Source organism: Pan paniscus, chromosome 17 (genome assembly GCF_029289425.2).
Source record: "Pan paniscus chromosome 17, NHGRI_mPanPan1-v2.0_pri, whole genome shotgun sequence".
Taxonomy (NCBI): Eukaryota; Metazoa; Chordata; class Mammalia; order Primates; family Hominidae; genus Pan; species Pan paniscus.
The window spans coordinates 89,043,876-89,063,352 of NC_073266.2; the positions used below are offsets into that span (position 1 = coordinate 89,043,876).

At 33.2% G+C, this 19,477-nt stretch overlaps 1 long non-coding RNA gene across 1 annotated transcript in view; it reads right to left on the reverse strand.

Moving 5' to 3' along the window:
• Nucleotides 1–1,186: 1,186 nt before the first annotated feature.
• LOC130540985 (uncharacterized) overlaps nt 1,187–19,477 on the reverse strand; it is a 59,060-nt gene continuing 40,769 nt past the window's right edge. Inside the window, exons 3-7 of the long non-coding RNA XR_008955022.1 lie at nt 15,461–15,543; nt 12,864–13,057; nt 9,021–9,210; nt 3,214–4,502; nt 1,187–2,306 (exon numbers count right to left, since the gene is read on the reverse strand). This is a non-coding gene — a long non-coding RNA (uncharacterized LOC130540985). The remainder of the gene's footprint in view (nt 2,307–3,213; nt 4,503–9,020; nt 9,211–12,863; nt 13,058–15,460; nt 15,544–19,477) is intronic.

Genomic DNA, 19,477 nt, shown 5'->3' on the forward strand with positions numbered 1-19,477 from the left:
AACATTATCAGTCTAGTCACGAAATAAACATTAGACCAGTTCCATTTCAGGTACTTTATACAAAATTCCTCATCAATACTAAGCGTCAAGGTCATCAGAGACAACAGGAATCTGAGAAACTGCCATAGCCAAGAGGAAGTTAAGGATATATGACTATTAAATATAACATGGCACCATGGAGAGGATTGTGGACACAAGAAGAGATGATAATTTAAAAATAAGAAAATTTGAATCTAACAGGGACTTTTGTTAATATTGTATCTTGAAAATTCATGCTTAAGAAGAGAGGGTTTCCCACCCCAGTAATAACATTTGGATCAGTAGACACAGCAATTCTTGCCTCTGTTTGAAATCTTAAACAAACTCCTCTGACACTGCTGTCCCCAATTAAGAATGGTAATAGTAAAAACCCATCAATGATAAAATTAATAATGCATCAACATTAGTTCAATATTATGACAAATGTATCATACTAATGTAAGATATTAATAACAGGAAAAACAGGAACTATGTACTACCTTTTCCAGAACACATACACATATTCTAAACTGAAATATTTAATTTAAATACCAGTGAGTAGAACACACAAAAAATAAAAATAACTAGAAGAGGCAAACTTGTGTAAAAATTAAGCACTAGACTTTTAAATAAGCAATGGATCCAAACAAAATATTTTAAAATAGAGCACGTATTTTCAACTAAATGAAAATGATGGTCTAGCATATAAAAACTTGTAAAACTTGACTAAGCATTGCTCAGATGTATTTTTAAAGCTTTCAAGTTATCTCAGGGAAAAAAATTAGAGAAAAAGCTCAAGAATAATGTCCTTTTTATTATTTTATTATTTTTATCTATTTCCTTTTTTTTTTTTTTTTTTTTTTCAGGACAGGGTTTCTCTGCCACCTAGGTGGTTCTCAAACTCCTAGGCTGAAGCAATTTTCCCACTTCATCCTCTCCTGTCTGGGATTACAGGCATACAGGCATACAGCACTGTTATTATTTGTATTCCAAGAAGCAACAACAACAACAAGAAAACCCACCAAATTAAACTAGGAAAACATAGCAGGAAAAGAATCATAAGGATAAGAGAAAAAGAAATTAAATAGAAAACACAAAAACAATACAAAAAATTAGGAATGTCATGTGTTAGATTTCACAAAATTGATAAAATCCAACAAAACTGATCAAGAATAGAAAAATAAATACTTTATTAGCCATGAAGTATGAGACCTCACACAAGTTTCTAGAAACATTAAAAGGTCAGATGATATAGTGAAAACTATACAATAAATTTAACAGTAGGGACACAATTACCAAAGTTTTTAAAAATTATACTTAAATCTGAGAATTTAATTTCAGATTTATACTTAAACCTGAAATATACTTTTGTGACTTAAATGTTTTTTACCATGTGTCTAAGACCAGATTTATAATCATTGCACATTAGATGTGTAAAGCTCACAGAAATTTTATTTATGTTATTTTTATTTTTGATTATACTGATAAATACATTTATGGAAATAATCATAAACTTTGAATTCAGGAAAGCAGATAGGTGGCATTAGTCAGTGGATATGTATCATAATATATTTGTTCAACCCAAAGTTATAATAAATTTGCCAGCATGATAATTAAATATAGGATATTTGGAGAAATCATTTCAGTAATATTGGAGCTAGTTAATAACTGTATGAAGACTTTAAATATAAATATATCTTACAAATAGCACTCACTGCTTTATGTATCACCTAGACAACTATTTCAGAATGCAGCCACACACATATGAAAGTCAGTCCCATTAAAGGATTCTTAACATATACATACATAGGAATTCAGAATTGTAGTATTATGAATTTAATTTCAAAAGCTAAAGAAAATCACTAATATAGGATGACAATGATGAGAATAAACTACAGCTTCAATTTAATAATTTTTTTAAAGTGCACCAAGAGCTACACTTAAAATGTTTGACTTTGTTTGATTTCCTTTTCTTGTACTACTTCTATCTGAAAATTGTGTATTTGTATTCACAGATACCCACAAATGCACATCTATCCACATGATTTTGTACACATACGCATTTCTTCCTCCCTTCATGTAAGTCTCCCATATGAAGTTTGCCATAAAGTCCTGTAAGTTCACCCCAAAGCTTCATTCAATTGTTTTTAATCCATTATCAAGGGATGAAAATGTCACCACTCTAATTCAGGCCCTTGTAATCTCTGTGATATACCATAGAAGATTCTTTCTATTTTTCAGGGTTTTAATCTTCAAGTTAACTTCCATAGTGTCACCGTATGTATCTTCTGAAAGTAGAAATAGAACTATGTCATGTCAGACCTGGATGATTTAAAATTACTTGTTAGTTTTCTAGTATGCTCCACATAAAATTTAAGTGTTTAAAAATCCAGTATGCTTTTCAGCCTGAACGTGCATTAAAATAAAATGTTATTAATATCATCACTGCCTATAACCAGGACCCACTTTTTGTCAAGCAGACCTAATAAAGGATCTAGACATCAGAGATGTTAAAAGTTCCTAGGTGATATTGATGAGCTGAGACCCACTCTCTCAGCCTCATATGAAGAGTTTTGTATTATCTGGTCCTTGTTCCATGGGGCTCATGGATCTTCATTTTCTTGTGTAAACGCTAACTTCTCCTGACCTCAATGAACTCCCTCATGTCCCCCCCCACCCTCATCACCACCCACATATTTCTGCCTGGGAAACTCTTCTTTCTTCCCCATATTTCTTTATGGGAAACTCCTTTCCTGTTTTCACCAACCTGACCATTTTCTCAAGGCTCATCTTCTACTCCCTGTCCTTTCACTAGTCTTACCTTGTGCGTTCCCTTGTGGCCCCTCATGTCACCAGAACACTATGGTAGCTATGATTCCTTGTGCTCAAGGACTACCTAGCACTCCCATCTGTCTCTGCACTTCTCACACTACTGTAAGTCTGTCCCTCTATATGCATTGTAAGTCCTTCAGCGATAGAAGACATCTGTCTAATTCAATGTAGTAACTAGTAGAGGACTATCCACATAGGAGACGTCTGTGATATACAAAATAATGGCCCTCCATCCCAGTATGTTCACATGTTGATCCCTGGGAACTGTCAATGTGACCTTCTATGATAATTGGCATTTTGCAGCTGTGATTAATTTAAGGACCTTGCAATGCATGTTTTTCTTGGGTTATCAAGTGGACTCACAGCAACCAGAAGGGTCCTCATAAACAGGAGATGAAACATCAGAGTCACATTAGGAATCCTGAGGCTGGAAACAGAGGTTCAAGTGATGGGAGGAAGCCACTAGGAGGCAGGGAATGCAGGCTCCCTAGAAGGAGAAAAGGCAAGGAAGCAAATTTTACCATCAGAGCCCCAGAAGAAACCAGCCCTGTCCACACCCATATCCCCAAGATTTAACTTTATTTCATAAGATCAGTTTTAGGTTACTGACCCTCAGAACTATAAAAAATTAAATTTCTGTTGTTTTAAACTGCAAAGCTTGTATTTATTTGGTAAAGAAGCAATAGAAAAGTAATACAGTACTCAGTTTATTGAATTGATGAATTGATTTTTTTTAGTAATCACATAAATTTCTGTAAGATTTGTTATACATTGTTTACTGTCACAGAATCGTGTTTTATAATTATATCTTCAAGCTCAAAGCAAGCTTTCAAACATGAATTTAGTTCTTGCATAAATATGGATGATTGTTTCTCCATTGTTGAAGCAGTGTATTATTTCCATAATGATCTGTAAAGTAGGTGGGTTTCATGACATAAGTGTTATTGTTGATCTTTATATATACAAGGAAAACACAGAGTCATCATTCATTTGTAGCTGCATTTATCTCTGGTTTTCAAGCATTTCTATAAAATAACAATTAAGCTTAGTGTGATGGTTAATACTGAGTGTCAACTTGGTTGGATGGAAGGAAGCAAAATATTAATCCTGGGTGTGTCTGTGAGGGTGTTTCCAAAGGAGATAAACATTTGAGTCAGTGTGCTGGGAAAGGCAGACCCACCCTCAATCTGGGTTGGCACCATCTAATCAGCTGCCATCGCAGCTAGGATATGAAACAGGCAGAAAAACGTGAAAAGTCTTGACTGGCTTAGCCTCCCAGCCTACATCTATCTCCTGTGCTGGATGCTTCCTGCCCTTGAACATTGAACTCCAAGTTTGTCAGCTTTGGGATTCACACAGCCTTCCTTGCTCCTCAGCTTACAGATGGCCCAGCCTATTGTGGGACCTTGTGATTGTATGAGTTAATACTCCTTACTAAACTCCCTTTTATTTATATGTATATATATGTGTGTGTGTGTGTGTGTGTGTCTGTGTGTGTTTGTGTGTGTATATATATTCTAGTAGTTCTGTCCCTTAGAGAATCCTAATACACTTAGCTTCTCCTTGTCTCTTTCTTTTGATCTTCTGTGAAGCCCTGGCTCGACTTTTCCTGGAAACTTTTCCTGTGACAGTGCATGTATCGCAAGATGGTCCTGTCAAAGATACATCATGTTAATTAAAATATATAATATTCAATAGGAACCCAAACAGTACAACAGATAATGGCAAAAGATAAACAACATTTCTAAGTAAAATAAAGTTCTGAAATGCTTTGAATTGAGGCATAAATGCCTTACTGACAGTCCAAAAATGACCTATAAAATCCAGAAGCATTCACCTATCTAAAATTCTGAAAGTTATGATTTCTGTGACAACATAATTTTTATTTACTTTGCATTTTCCTGAAGAGAATTATCAAGTTCACTAAGGCAAAAATGTTATGAAAGAAATTAAATGAGCCTCAAAGCTGAGTCTCAGATCTATAGCAGGAAGTGCCCATGAAATTTATTATATATCGCTTACCAGTGTCTTCTAACCCCTGCAGAACTATTCAATCTGCTGTTACACACATACAATTTCCATAGTACTGGAATGGCAATAAATACTGCTGAAAAAATCTGATCTCTCACCAACTCGTTGAGCCCCTTTCATGATTTATGTTCAATCTGGAGCCCACCAAGTAATGAAGATAATAAAAATCTAGGCCAGAGTAATAGAGTTGCCCTGACAAATTCCATGCTGCGACAGAAGCTCCTTCACATTCTCCTCTGCACAAAGAGTATGAGACTTGCCAGGCAACAATCTAGAATGAGACTTTTCTCCAAGTCTCTCCATTGTATCTCCCAAATATTGATAATTAAGGGGGTAATTTTGAGACAGTTCTTCCCAGGAGATTTTTCTTTTTTTGGCTCATGGATCCTTTAATTATTTGATATATAGTTTTTTAAAAATGAAATGACACAAACTAATGCTCCGCAGCTTTTTCTATCCATTACCTGACATTTTAGAGCAACATTTCTGAGAAACGCCTTAGTCCTGAGACATTCACAGATGTTACATATAACTAATATACTTTAATTGCAATGAAGACAAAACATGCTCTTTAAATCCATTCACAGAGACATGTGTTTCTTTTCATTGGCAAGTTCACAATTACAGTGACTTTCTAAATTGTTTAAAATTGCTATTTTATTCTTATTCCTCTTCACTTGGAGCTTATCCAGTCAATTTAATTGTTGCAGACTTTAACACTGTCACCTTTTTATATCCCTGCAATTAACACAATGAATGTGTGAAATGCTCTCTTCTGTAAAATAACCACAGTCACAATGACACACAGACACACTGACACACACACACACACACACACACAAAACTTGTAAAATCAGCCTCTCTTAACCTAAAAGGAGAAGATAAAATTGTATCAATATTCCCATAAGCTGTGTTTCACAGTATCTCTGAACACATATCAAACCCTTAATAGCTAAGTGTTCTACTAGTTTAATTAGTTTTCCTCACTCTATATGAGTAGTATTCCCAACAATGCAGCATTACATTTTGTGTCTCAAATTCAGTAAAGGAAAGCTTCATATATAAAACAGAACAGTGCTCTAAGCATTAGAGGAGGAAGATTTAGAACACTCTCTGTTCCCCATCTGCTCTGTGACATGTAACATTTTGCTAATTGCAAATAGCCCTTGATAGAGATATTTGGAAATGGAAGCATTGTGCATGTGTATGTTTCTTCTGCTAGCTGTTATTGGAAGAGATGCGTGTAGTGTTTTGCATTGACAGTAAAACTACTGTACCTTGCAAGCAAGTGTTTAGAATTTAACTAAAACTTCGGGGAGGATTGCAAAATAAAATGTTAGCCATATTTTTGGACATAAAGAAAACGTGTCTAAATTACGTGGAAAAACTCTACAAGGTGACGAAATCAGTACTCAAGTGAAATATGGTTTAAAATATGTACTTTGGAAAAAAATAAACATTATAAAATGAATAAAAGCAGAAATTTTGATTAAATATAGAAATAAAATGTAGTCTCCTTTCCTAAATACACAAGAGTTTAAGCATGGAGTGGTAAAAATCAATACGAAAATCACCAATAATCACACATAAAGAAGGTAAGCCAAATATTCAATTACATATTATTTCATTGGTATTTACCTTTTGCTTGATACTGTTTCAAACACTGTTATGTATTATTTCATTTAATCCTCAAAATATCCCTATGAGGGAGATTTTTGTACCCGTGGAGGCGCAGAGAACCTAAGACACTTACTATCAGAATTATAGTCTTACCCAAATAAATGTATAAATATACTACAATAAGGAAGCTTTTATCTAGTAGATATTAATTATATTTTAAGTCACTGAATTTCACTGAAAAAACAAGATAAAATACAGAAACTTACCTGATTATTATATGATAATTTCATATAAGATGTCATTATTTATAAGTGATTAAATAATAATGCATCTAGTAAATATTGCAGATAAATTTGGCTGCCAAGAGTAAGTAAATTCTAATTTCAGAGCATTTATCAAAGTTAATTCTAGGTATAACATAATAAAAATAAAACACTTCCAGCTGCAGAGAATATTTTTAAGCATGAAAGGAATAATTCATAATTATCCCATAATTTGTAAGAACAATATGAATAAATTTATGGATATAAATGTTAAATATATATTTAGATACATATTTAAAATTGAATGTTAAATTCAGACTATGTGGAAATATTGAAAGAAAAATTGGTAGACAAAGGGTTTGCAATTTTCAGTATATATGAAAACTTTATCATGCAGATAAGAATAAGGCAGAAAGAAGGAGGAAAAAAAGAAAGGAAAGATGGAAAGAAGGAAGAAAGAAAAGAAGGAAAGAAAATTTAATAAAATAAGGAAAAAAGAAGTACAGAATATTAATTGGCAATCAGAAATCAGACAATTCTAATGGTCCATAAACTAAGAAAACGTACTAACCTTATCAGTAACCCATAGCGTGCAGATTCAAATAGAAGTAAATTATCATTTTTAGCTGATATTTGGGTTGTGGATTGGGAGCAGAGGAAATAGAAAAATATCATTAAAAAGAAAAAATGATGTCGCTTGCATATTGTAGTGAAAGTGAGAATAACTATCATGTTTTCTAAAGTACCCTGGCACGCTGTTACCAAATTATAAATTCATATTACCTTTGCTTCATAAATCCCACTTTGGGATTCTATTTCACAGAAATAAAAGCACCAGAACATGAATATGCACTCCATGGTAGGTCTGCAAACGCTGTTGGAGTCAGGAGGCTTGGCTCCTCTTGTTGGACAGGGTGTGAAAGGTTAATCCACGAAATGCGTAACAGTTTTTTGCTCAAAATGTCTACTTAATTGCACATTGAGTAGCTGTAACAAACTGTGAACATACCAGTAGAATTTAATTAAGTATATGCAAACTATCTCTGAGAGTCTTAAAGTTTTCAAAAATTTCATGTATTGAAAATAACAGATAATAAATTTTAATGTAAGGCAATATCAAAGCACATTAAATTATTTTGAGAGGATGAGGATTGCAATCAAAATCTTACTCTACAGAATCATTCTGAAACTTCAATAAGGATATTGACTTCAACAATGAATCAAATGATTCTTTGTTCCTCCCCATGACATACAAAAAGCTGTGTTTGTTTATGAGGCAAAATCTGGCTTATAGCGCCACACTACATTTCGGACTCTTTCGTTTTGTAATTGTGTTTTTTAGTCACCTTATTTATTTGTCATGACATCTATATTGCCCTTTAACAACAATTCCCAATTGATAATCTTAAATGTGCCCAAATTAATGTGATGGTTGTCTTTGGTGTTTTAATTAAGACATTTTTAGAAGTAATAGATAAAAATTTTTGGACACTTTTTGTGGCTTGGAATTGTTGTGAACACTTTACATATACTAATTTTAATTCTCTCAACAAACCTTTTAAATATTGCCATAGCATTGTTCTTGTTGTACAGAACAGAATAAACAAGCCACAGACAAATTTGGCCAGGTTATCCAGCTATAAAATGTTACCATGGGATTTGAGTCTAGGCAATTTGCTCCCAGAACCCAAATACTTGACCGCATTTTCATCTTTAGATACCCATCAACACATAGTTTAAGGCTCATTACAATGTATAATGCTGTACATATCACTTAGAAACTTGAATTAATTATGCAAAGATATTGCCTAATATCAAGTGTCTCAGTGCTAGTGGTATTTCATAGTTTGGGTTGCTGCAGAAAAGAATTTGCCATCATAAATTCCATTCCTATTTCTACCATACAATATTTGAGTGATGTTAAGCAAGATGCAAAAAAATTATAAGTTTAGTTTTCTACCCAAAGGTAAATGAAAAATGTCTACACTATAGAATTCTTGTGTGGAGTAAATGAACTAATAGACAAGAAAAACTTTCTGGAAAAATTCACCACGTAGAGATTTAAAGAAAAGCTATGAACATAGTAAAGATAGTTTCCATATACCATAATTATTGGGCATTTATTATGGATTGGGAAGTTATCCCTGTGGTTAGTATCTTTCATTGTTGTAATACATTTATCATACTTAATGAACCACAATTGAATATCATTATTAACTAACATCCGTACTTGATTCAGGTTTCCTTGGATTTTACCTAATGTCCTTTTTCAGTTTCTGTATCCCATACGGTATACCACATCACATTTAGTTGCTGTGTATCTTGACTGTAATAATTTTTTAAACCTTCTTTATTTCTGAAGACCTTGACTGTTTCAGGAGTAGTGGTCAGGTGTTTTGTAGAACGTGTCTCAATTAGAATTTGCTGACTTGGTCTCACAGTTAGCCTGGGGTTTTGGGATTTGGGGAAGAAGACCAGAAGTAAAGTGCCATTATCTTCACATTATACCAAGAGTGCATATATCCTATCAACATGACTTTGGACTGTGGATATTAAATTTGATCACCTGAATGAGGTAGTATTTGTCAGGTTTCTCCACCATAAAATCACCCCATTTTCTCTCTTTCCATACTGTACTCTTAGGAAGGATGTCACCAGGCATAGCCCACACTTAAGGAGTGAAAATTTGTTTTCCATATACCTAAGGGTAGTGTATCTAGATAAATTATTTGGAATTATTCTTTACAAAAGATTTGTCTATTTTCTCCAAATTGTTTATTTATTTCATTATTGATTTATATAGGTATGGACTCATGGCTTTGTCATCAAATTACTTTATTTTTCTCAAAATTTTCCAGCTTTGTCCACTGGGAGAGCCTCCAGGTGGCTCCTTTACTCCTTTGACATTCTTTTATCATTAACCAGCCAAGATGTTAAACAATTTATCCATTTTCCTTAAAAAATTAAGTGTAAGATTGTCATTCCTTGTTGTTGGGGATAGTGAATTGTTTTGTTTTTCTACCTTTTTTTCATTTTTAAAGGAACTTAACGTTTTGCTTACAGTCCAATGAGTGGATTGTCAAATTATGTGCCCATACATGTATGATCCCTTCTAACCAATTCTTTGAATGTAAAAACTAATTATTATTTAAATCCAATGTATGTAAACATTTTCTATGTAAAATTTCTGAATGATTTGAAAACCAGCAAACAAAAGACCTCAATTGGAAATATATAGGTGTGTTATAGATACCAAACTACACACATACGATTTGTAATTATATATCTTAATTTTGTGGCACTTACTCTAAAATCCATCACATAATTGGAAGTAAAACTCTGCTCAGCAAATGCAAAAGAATTGAAATAATAACAGTCTTTTGGACCACAGTGCAATCAAAATAGAAATCAAGACTAAGAAATTTGTTCAAAACCATACAATTACATGGAACATGAATAACCTGTTCCTGAATGACTTTTGAGTAAATAATGAAATTAAGATAGAAATCAAGTTTTTTGAAATGAATGAGAACAAAGATACAATGTACCAGAATCTCTGGGAAGCAGCTAAGGCAGTGTTAACAGGGAAATTTATAGCACCATATGCCCGCACCAAAAAGTTAGAAAGATCTCAAGTTAACAACGTAACTCACAACTAAAAGAACTAAAGAACTCATAGCAAACAAACCCTGAAGCTAACAGCAGACAATAACCAAAATCAGAGCTTAACTGAAGGAGACAGAGACATGAAAAACTATTCAAAAGACCAGTGAATCCAGGAGCTGGTATTTTGAGAAAATTAATAAAATAGATAGATCACTAGCTAGACTAATAAAGAAGAAAAGAGAGAAGATTCAAATAAACACAACCAGTAATGATAAGAGGGATATTACCATTGACATCACAGAAATACAAACAACCATCAAAGAATATTATGAACACCTCTGTGCACATAAACTAGAAAATCTAGAAGAAATACATAAATTCCTGGACATGTACACCCTCCCAAGACTGAACCAGGAAGAAATCAAATCCCTGAACAGATCAATAATGAGTTCTGATACCAAGGCAGTAATAAATAGCCTACCAACCAAAAAAGCCCATTGCCAGTCAGATTTACAGCTGAATTCTACCAGATTTACAAAGAAGAGCTGGTACCATTCCTAATGAAACTATTCCAAAAAATTGAGGAGGAGGAGGGACTCCTCCCTAACTCATTCTGTGAGGCCAGCCTCATCCTGATACCAGAACCTGGCAGAGATACAACAACAAAAAAGGAAATTTCAGGCCAATATCTCCTGTAAACATTGAGGCAAAAATTCTCAAGAAAACACTGGCAAACTGAATCCTTCAGCACATCAAAAAGCTTATCCACCATGATCAAGTAGGCTTCATGCCCAGAATGCAAGTTTGACTCAACATACGCAAATCAATAAATGTGATTCATCATATAAACAGAACTAAAGATAAAAACCACAGATGCAGAAAAGTCTGTCAATATAATTCAACAAACCTTCATGTTAGAAACTCTCAAACTACGCTTTGAAGGAATATACATCAAAATAGTAAGAGAAACCTATGACAAACCCACAGCCAACATTATGGGTAAAAGCTGGAAGCATTCCCCTTGAAAACCAGTACAAGACAAGGGTGCCCTCTGTCACGACTCCTGTTCAACATAGTATTAAAATTCTGGCCCGGGTAATCAGGCAAGAGAAAGAAATAAAGTGCATTCAAGTCTGAAAAGAGGAAGTCAAACTATCCATGTTTACAGATGACATGATCCTATATCTAGAAAACCCCCTAATCTTAGCCCAGAGCTTCTTAGGCTCATAAACAAATTCAGCAAAGTCTCATGATACAAAATCAATGTGCAAAAATCACTAGCATGTCTGTATACCAACAACGGTCAAGCAAAGAGCCAAATCAGGAATGAACTCCCATTCACAGCTGCCACAAAAAGAATAAAATATCTAGGAATACAGCTAACTAGGCAGGTGAAAAATCTCTACAGGCAGAACTACAAACCACTTCTCAAAGAAATCAGAGACGACACAAACATATGGAGAAACATTACATGTTCATGCATAGGAAGAATTGATATTGTGAAAAAGGCCATAATGCCTAAAGCAATTTATAGATTCAATGCTATTACCATTAAACTACCATTTACATTCTTCACAGAACTAGAAAAAAAATTTAAAATTCATATGGAACCAAAAAAGGGCCCGAATAGCCAAGGCAGTCCTAAGCAAAAAGAACAAAGCTGAAGGCATAATGCTACCTGACTTCAAACTACACTACAGGGCTACAGTAACCAAAAGCATGGTACTGGAACAATAACAGACACATAGAACAATGGAAAAGAATAGAGAACCCAGAAATAAGAATGAACACCCACAACTCTCTGATCTTTGTCAAACTTGACAAAAACAAGCAATAGGGAAAAGATTTCCTATTCAATAAATGGTGCTGGGATAACTGGCTAGTCATATGCAGAAGGTTAAAACTGGACTCATTCCTTACACCAGATACAAAAATTAACTCAAGGTGGATTTAATACTTAAATGTAAAACCCAAAAGTATAAAAACCCTGGAAGATAACCTAGGCAATATCATTTGGGACATAGGCATAGGAAAAGATTTCATAGCATATTTTTTCTAAGTCATTTTGATTGAAATAAAAATGAAGATTTTAGGGTGAGTGAAAACAAGAAAAAGTATGAAAAAGTAAATTTATCTATACTAAAATGAAATCCCCAAATGCCTCAATTTTAAGTCACTATTGACTTATTCACAGTGAAAACTACCTTAATTCAACCTATACCTTTAAAATGGTGTGCTACGAGAGATACATTTTTTAATAAGAAGCCAGGCAAGGAACTGCTTTGTGAGAATTATTTAAGTGATACATATGCTTCTAATGCTTTTAAGAATATTCACCTCCCCAAAAAGGAATATCATGAATAAATATCTTCCCATCCATGATATAATTATGTAAACTGTGAATTACAAGTTAAGCAACCTTATTTTAATCATTTTAATATTTGATTTTTATATTTACAATTAAATATTGACCTATTTTATAAAATTGCTTACATTTAAAATTTAATTGCCCAGATATATAACGATCTACCACTACAGCGGTAGCTATTAGTGCATTGGGGTAATTCCATGGTTGATTCATTTTACTTTTGCAGCTGAAAAAACCTCATGCTGAGCAGAGAGGCATCTAATTTGCTCATCATCCATGCTGGAAGCTTTTTTTGTCTATTAGCTTTGACCTTTATGACCTAAAAAAGTGTGGTAATATTTTACAGTTAATAACACAAAGGAAGCGAATAACTGAAAATAAAATATATGAGTATGAAATTCATTTTAAACCCTGATTTTAAAAATTAATTCAACTTTAGAATTGATAGATTTGCTTGATCAATTACTGGCAATCTGTAGTGGGTAGAAAATTCTGAGCCTCTTTTCAGCATACTTATTAGCAGCAAGGTTTAACAAAGACGGAAAATTAAACTTCAATGATGACTTTATGCTTTAGATTTTTATAACACAAAATACACATAGATTTTTATTTCAATCAAATTCAAGACTTACAGCTATATTATTTATCATCAAGTGAAACCTTCAGAAAGATGAATTCCTAAAGCTAGGGACATACCTCTATGAAACGCTTCCCTCACTTGCTATCTAAAATATGTTACCTATTTCTACATCAATTCCCATATCTATATTATTTCTTCACCTTTCTTTTCAGTTAATTGAGAGAAAAAAGTGAAATAAAGGAATAGAATGATCCAGATAAGTAGAAAAAGATTACAATCTACTGTCAAGGAATCAACCTTATCCATTGATTATAACGTAATTATTCCTTCTTTCCATGCATCTTATCCATGAATGTTATTTAATCTAATCTTTTGAAAGTGATTTCCTCTAAAGAGACTAAATTACTACTGTGTAATTATGTAAAGAGTTCAAAGAGCCATTGAAAGTTGGAATACAAAGGAGTTATTTGGTAGAGGAAAACAACTAAATTAAGTTTAACTTGCATTTTAATTTGTCATTAACGGTGCTGAAAACACCTACAGCAAACCAAATTCATGCTTTTGTGTCTGAATTACGTAATTTTAACTTCTAAATTATGTAGCCTATATGAAAGAGCTCTACTTTAGGTCTTTCATAATTATCATAATAAACTACATATATCCTACCCAATCAAGTGTTTGTTGTGGTTTTATGTGTTATGTAAGTTGGATACTGTGAAAATAATCCAGTGATCAAATTTCATACTTACTGTTATAAATTAAACATTCTATGTACTTTTAATAGTATATTGTATAAATATAAAGTCTCCCATCAATCACTATTTATGTCAATAGCTACATTTATATTTTAAAAACACTTTGCATATATCTTTGTACCATTGCACAAGTATTTTTGAAGTATAAATTTCTAAAAATAAAAATGGTAGTTATAAATAATTCATAATTCTGAATTTTAAATATATTAAAATATTCTAGAAAATGTTCTTACCAATTTGCATAAAATCATCAAGAGTGAAATAAAGCTTTGTTATATGTTTTCACATTACCTATTTACCAACCTAACAGGGGCAAAATTTTAAATCATCTGCTTTTGGCTACAATATATTTGCTTCTAGAAGATTAATATCCCTCTGCAAACATGTTAAAAAGTAGAAAATACGGATATAAGTGCATTAAAAGTATCAAATAAAATGTTATTTTAGTACATTAAAGAACTATTTCGTTAACCAGGACTTTAGATACCAGAATCCTGAAGAAACCATGAGAGCAGAGAAAGCAGTAGAGCTTTCTGGAGGAAAGTAAGCTCATTTACAACCCCCCACAAAGTTTCAAATACCTGCTATTCATTAAAAATGACAACTATCAAATACTTGGTATCCCTTAAAAAATTACAAGGTAGGGAAATATACACGACCAAATGAGGGAAAACTATGAGAAAAAACAAAAAACAAACTACAAAAACACCTGACATTAGAAAAGGACCCATGGAGATTTTGGTATTGGCTCTGTTATCAGACAGAGGTCTTAAAATACAACGCTATTATCTTCAACAGGAATGAGACTAATAAGGTGGAAGACAAGGTCAAGACAAAATCTCTAAAATAAGTATTCAAAAAAGATGATTAAAAAACAAGATAAAAAGCAAGAAATTCAAGTAGAAATGGAGAGAATTAATAGAAGAAAATAGTAATATCTGCAGAATCAGTGCCTGAGAATTCATAAAATAGATATAGGCAACAAATCGCATATGCAAAATATCTGCAAATCTAAGCAGTATACATACAAATAAAGCTACATGAAAGCACTTCACACCATGCTGAAAAAAACACAAAAAAAACTACTTAAAAAGCAATCTAATATTAAAAAGCATATTTATGTCTTTTTAAACGATAAAAACAATAACAGTGACACCTGAATTTTTAAAGGAGCAGTAGAAGCCAGAAGACAATAATTGATGTTTTAAAAGGATGAAAGAAAATAACTGTCAAACTATAAGTATATTCCAGCAAATATATCCATAAAAATAAATACATATAACAGTTCATTGATGATGTGTAAAATAAACACTATAACTTTTGTTTTACTTTTGTGACTTAAATTTTTTTAACCATGTGCCTAAAACCAGTTTAAGAATTAACTTACCCATTGGACATTTATGCCTTTAAATGAATGGTACAAACACTTTCACCTATGTCCTATATCTTCCAAGCTACAGGCTTCACAATCTGGAAAAAATAAAAATAAACAGTTTCTCTGCTTACTTTTAGAATTTATAAGTAAGTCTTTGAATATGTTAAATGGAATTGCTGTTAAAATTACTGTGAATAATAGCAACTCCTACTCCTAAATAAGATGTATTTTGTGAAATCTGGATGTTTTAATTCTTTTGACATCTAGTGATATTTTATGCAGTAAACTAGAAAAATTTTTAAAAAGAGTATTTTGTGCATTAAATTAGTCCGTTACTTAAAGCCATAAACACGTGGATTTATTGTTAGATAACTCAGTCTGACAAGTACAAAGAGACTGTAAACTGTTGAACCTTGACAAATATCTAGGGAAAAAATACTGAATAAAGATGTCAAAAGGTTTCCTGAAAATTATTTTTTGTTTACAGTCAGGGGAAACATACATTTTGTACTTTCCATTTTCTGTTTCTTCCAGGGATAAAATATTTAGTGTTAGCAGTGTAAATTCTATTCTTAGAGAGCTGGAGCTAAAATGGCTCAAATGGTTTAGAGCTCCAAAAACTTCAGGGTATGCACAAAGGGAATTGTTTGGAGTAGTTTTCCTCTCTGTTGTAAAATGGTATTATTATGTACTTGAAAAGTTATCCAAAATGATGAATAATTTTGAGAAGAAAAATTTCAAATGGATATGAAAACTAGAAATAGCTAATAACTTCTCTACTGTAAAATTAACATGAATGATTACATTGATTAATGCATTCACTATTTCATGTCTGAAATGAAGTCATGGAGCACTCCAGAGTAAGCACTGAGCTATAAACTGGTGATAGAATATTAATACAATTGACACATCTCTGCACTCATACAAATTACAGCATAAGATGAGAAGTGGAAAAATTATTAGAATACATGGTTAGATATAGTGTGCTATGCAAACATGGAGAGAGTTTCTAACACTAAATTAGCCATAAGGAAGGATTAAGAATTTCAGGTAGAAGGGACAAGGTCAATCCTAAAGGCTTTGACATGTTCAGTACTTAGAAGTATAATCAGCATGGAAAATTAACAGTCAGTCAGGACCAGAGCTAGTGGAAAGGTAGTTGTGAAGGCCTTAGTATCTCATGTCACAAAACTTGGGATATTTTTTCAGAATAACAGGAAACCACTCAAGAGTTTAACCATTGCTAGCTTTTGATGATTGTACATTTCAGGCAGGTACAATAGTGTACATTGATGATTGTACATTTAAGGCAGGTACAATGTGAGGGACAGATTAAAAAATTGTCAGGGCTAAGGGACAAAGGAATCTGCTAGGCTAAGACCAGGATTAGGAAAAAATATGATATTAGGTAGTTTTAATGGGGATGGAGAGAGGAGAATGAATATGAGAAACTTAAATGAATGGTGGTGATTTTATAATTAATGTGATTATTTTATTAATGTGAACGGTCTAACTCTCTGCAGTGAAAACTGTTGAAAACAGGGGCTGATCTGTCTTTGCTCCGTATCCATCCCATGACCCTAGAAGGGTGCTGAGTTCATAACTAATCAATGAATGTATTTTTAAACTGGTGACATTCATACTTCTAAAAATAATTCCAATTTATTTGAGATTTGAGGAGTATATGTTCAGGTTTGTTCCATTAATGTATTGCATGATGCTGAGGTTTGGAATATCAGTGGCCCTGTCACCCATGTTGTGAGCATAGTACCCAATAATTAGTTTTTCAACCCTTGACCCCTTCCCTTTCTCCCCCTCTGGTAGTCCCCAGTGTTTATTGTTTCCATCATTAGGTCCATGAGTTCTCAATGTTCGGCTTCCACTTACAAGTGAGGACGTGCAGTATTTGGTTCATCTGTTCTGTGTTAATTCACAGCACAAGTATATCTTCTTTTGAGAAGTGTCTCCTCGTGTATTTTGCCCATTTTTATTGGGATTATTTGTGTTTGGCTTGCTGAATTGTTTAAGTTCTTTATAGATATTAGACCTTTGTTGGAATGCATAGTTTGCAAATAATTTCTCCCATTCTCTTGGTTGTCTGTTTGTTGACAGTTTCTTTTGCTGTGCAGAAGCACTTAAGTTTAATTAGGTTTCATTTTTCAATTTTTGTTTTTGTTGTAAGTGCTTTTGAGGACTTAATAATACATTATTTTCCATGATTGATGTCTAGAATGGTGTTTGCTATGTATTCTTCGATAATTCTGACATTTTGAAGTCTTACATTTGAATCATTAATCCATCTTGAGTTAATTTTTGTATATGGTAAAAGATAAGGGTTTAGTTTCATTCTTCTGCATATGGTTAGCTAGATATTCTAGCATCATTTATTGAATAGAGAGTTCATTCCCCATTATTTAATTTTGTCAGCTTTGCCGAAGATAAAGTGGCTGTTCATGTTTGACTTTATTTGTGAATTCTCTATTCTATTCCACCTGTCTATGTGTCTGTTTTTGTACCAGTACCATGTTGTTTTGTTACTGTAGCCTTATACTATAGTTTGAAGTCAGGTAATGTAATGTCTCTAGCTTTGCCCTTTTGCTTAGTACTGATTTGGCTATTCAGGATCTTTTTTTGGTCCTACCTAATTTTAGAATAATTTATTTTAAGTCTGTGAAAAATGATGTTGGTAGTTTGATAGGAATTGTATTGAGTCTGTAGATTGCTTTGGACAGTATGGCCATTTTAACAATATTGATTCCTCCAATCCATGAGCATAGAATGTTTTTCCATGTCTTTATGTCATCTATGATTTCTTTCAGCAGTGTTTTCTTGCTTGTATTTCTCGTAGAGCTCTTTCACAATCTTGGTTAAATACATTGCTAAGTTTTTTTTTTTGTTACTGTAAATAGAATTACATTCTTGATTTGGCTCTCAGCTTAAATGTTATTGGTCTATAGAAATGCTACTTAATTTTTGCATATTGATTTTATATCCTCAAACTTTACCGAAGTTGTTTATCAGTTCCAGGAGCCTTTTGATAGAGTCTTTAGTGTTTTCTAGGTATAGAATCATATCATCAATGAAGAGAGATTGCTTGATTTCTTTTCCTATTTGGATGCCTTTTTGTATCTTTCTCTTGCTTGATTGCTCTGGCCAGGACCTTCTGAATGTATTTATTTATTTATTTATTTTTTGAGACAGAGTTTCACTCTTGTCTCCCTGGCTGGAGTGCAGTGGAGTGACCTCGGCTCACTGCAACCTCCACCTCCTGGATTCAAGTGATTCTCTTGCCTCAGCCTCCAGAGTAGCTGGGATTACAGATGCTCACCACCATGCCTGGCTAATTTTTTCTATTTTTAGTAGAGACAGGGTTTCATCATGTTGGCCAGTCTGGTCTTGAACTCCTGACCTCAGGTGATCCACCTGCCTCGGCCTCCCAGAGTGCTGGGATTACAGGTTTGAGCCACAGCACCTGGCCTCTGCATGTGTTTTTAATGAATGTAGAAGAGAGAGATGAACAGGATAACGATCAGACCAAAGTTCTTAATGGGATAACTGTTTAGATGGTGTTGCCATTTACTAACACAGAGGTATCAGGTGGATAAACTAAATGTGGGAGTATATAAAGATCTCGTTTTTGGTGTTTTTAGTTTGAGATATGTTTAAGCTTTTCTAATGGAAGTATTCAGTAACCAGCTGCATAAATAAGTCTTAAACCTTTAGGAAACAAATTGGAGCTGACATGTACGTGACGTAGACGAAGCCGTAGAAAATTAAGTGATCTAACCAAGAGAGTACAGAGAATGAATTAAAAAGGAGAAATTAGAACTCAGCAGAAAATCAACAATTGAGACATACATAAATAAGAAAGTAAGCCAAAAATAAGAGGTTGAGGGGAGGGAATTAATGGCTAGGGAGCTATGAGGAGAATGAAAACATCATAGTATTCATTCAACTTATTTTTATAAAATATTTGGCAATTGCTAAATGCTAGATATTATTCTAGGTCCTGGTAATATGGCAGAGAAC